At 30.4% G+C, this 2,611-nt stretch overlaps 1 protein-coding gene across 1 annotated transcript in view; it reads right to left on the bottom strand.

Moving 5' to 3' along the window:
• LOC129260039 (cholecystokinin receptor type A-like) overlaps nucleotides 1-2,611 on the bottom strand; it is an 8,892-nt gene continuing 6,281 nt past the window's right edge. The window contains exon 1 of the mRNA XM_064114434.1: nucleotides 1-2,611. This exon is cut by the window's right edge and continues 6,281 nt beyond it. The gene's annotated coding sequence lies outside the window, so the exon portion shown is untranslated.

Raw genomic sequence — 2,611 nt, 5'->3', positions numbered from 1 at the left:
TATAATGAACAAAACAATTTTATTATACTTCAAAGATATATTTACAAGATTCAATTGACACACTATAAAGAAAATTGGTCATCATAATTATATAAAACAATCAAATAGTTTCAAATTAATGATAGTTACGAAAATCTAAGAGGATGTTAGAGTACCTTCACATTCTAAACGATTTTCAAGGCATTTCCTACTTCCTTATCAGTCGATTGAGTGACATCTTTATCTCCGCTTCTTTCTGAGAACTAAACCGGGGAAAATTTAATTTAATTTTGTCAACCACCCATTTACATAAACACAAGAGGAGAGGTGTGATAGCTTCATTTAGTCAGTGACCGGACAATCTCCTACAAAAAGTGATCTTGTTTGATTCGCAATTCAGTACATAATACAAAGGTCAAACTTTTAGTAAAAGGAATAGCCTATTGATTCAGCAGAATATATAATTTAGTTCAGTGGTATATGCAGATTCAAAATCCAGTACCTTTTCTTTCTTTCCATAAATTCAAACAATACAAATTGATATAAATCAAAGACAAAATAACTGATGAATATTATTACCATAACATAATCGGTCATTATAATACGGACTTGAAAAGAAATGAAATAGAGTATTATTAGTATTATGGAAAAGAGGGGGTCAACAAAAAGCAATGTTCGCACACTGTGGATGAAATAGATTTGAAGTCATTTTCTTTAGGGGGGGCTTGATGTGCAGATTTTGCAAGGAAGATATATTATTATGAAATATTTATTTTTCTTTTTTTTCTTCCTATACTGTATAATTTGTTAATTTATCAGAGGATCGATGACTGAAAATATACAAAAGACCGAGGTTAATGACAAATGAAGATACAATACTTTATATGCTTTAAAAACTATAAAAATGAACGTATATAGGCGAAGAAGAACCGACAATTATAGCAAGAAAATGTAAAATGGAATACAATCGATATTCTTTGAATCTCGATGAAAAGGAATTGAACAGAATATTACAAACAGGAAAATAAATAATATCATGATTATGTTTTGATGGAGTTTAAAATCTCAAGGTGCTATTTTGAATTCAGGAATTTTGATAAGTTTTGAAAGTAAGTACATAAATTATTCATAAATGCCTCGAATTATCAAGCACCCCTTCACCCTTATTCTTTATTTTTGGAGAAAGATCATAAACTGGGGGCGAGACTAAAACAAAGTATGGAAATATAGGCTAATTTGAAATAACAACCTTAATGTGACGTAAAACAATTCACAAGCCATTTTCAAAGAATCTCAAGGAAATCAATTCTAGTACACATTGAAAACCTAACTTCTGAAGGTTTTCATGGCGAAGAAATATAGTGTAGTATTCACGGTACACCATGTATCTTTCTTGGGCAAGTGTTGGGTGGTCCCTTTCAGGACCAACACTTGCCCAAGAAAGATACATGGGGTACTGTGAAACCTACTACACTAAACTGAAAACATTGTCATGACGGATGTGATTTCAAAGACAATGAATGTGCTTTTTAGAAGTGAGTTTTTATTAATATTAGATAGGTCAGTAAATTCATTAACTAGTAAATTCATTAACCATAAACTACTCGTAGCATTAAATCAGACTTTGAATTTATGTTGCGTGCACATGGCATTAAAGGTCAAGTCCACTGAAAATTTCATCAAAATAGGATGTAAAATAAGAAAGTTATTGCATTTTAAAGTTTTGCTTATTTTTCACAAAACAGTGATATGCACAACTAGGTGAGTCAGTCGATGATATCCATCACTCACTATTTCTTTTGTTTTTTATTGTTTGAATTATACAATATTTCAATTTTTATAGATTTGAAAATAAGACCAACTTGACTGAACCATATAGTATTAAACAATGCTAATTCCACACGTTCAAGGAAGAATTAATCATTGTATGACAATGAGGAGAAAATGAGAATATTTCATATTTCATATAATAAAATACAGAAGAAAAAGTGAGTGGATGATGTCATAGTCTCCTCATTCGCATACCAGCCAGGATGTGCATATAATTGTTTTGTGAAATTAAGCGAAACTTTAAAATGTCATAACTTTCTTATTTTACATCCGATTTTGATGAAATTTTCAGTTTTATGCTTGTTGGATTTTTCTCTTTTTATTCTAATCAACTTGTGGTTGGGATGGACTTGTCCTTTAAGATAATATCTTGAACTGCGAAAGATGTTGATAATAGGAATTTGGAAACTATTTCTTTCTCTTTTATTTGAGAGACATCTGAAGAACAGGGAAAAGCGGCATTTAAAATCCAAAGTGACGAGTTGGTATACTCACTATAAATAAGCTACCCCTTTTCATTGAGAGATTAACATGTGATTTTCGTTAAATAGTTGAAAGATAATTTGAAAAAAGTGGTAATTCTTTGTCACTCTCTAAATAAACACCTGTTTTTCTTTTGAGTGGACACTGGACATCAAACAATAATATTTTATTTTCTATAAGGAAAAACATATATGTAAGTGAAAGAATTTGATTTCAATGTCAGTTCTGTTGTTATCATCCACATTTTTAACCGCTTAGATCCCATTATGAAGCGTATCCGTCAACGGGAAACAACTTTTTAAATATATCTCTCAGAAAT

The sequence above is a fragment of the Lytechinus pictus genome, unplaced genomic scaffold, assembly GCF_037042905.1.
Source record: "Lytechinus pictus isolate F3 Inbred unplaced genomic scaffold, Lp3.0 scaffold_19, whole genome shotgun sequence".
Classification (NCBI taxonomy): Eukaryota; Metazoa; Echinodermata; class Echinoidea; order Temnopleuroida; family Toxopneustidae; genus Lytechinus; species Lytechinus pictus.
Note: the sequence above shows the minus strand (reverse complement) of the source record. Positions and strands in the feature narration are given on the sequence as shown.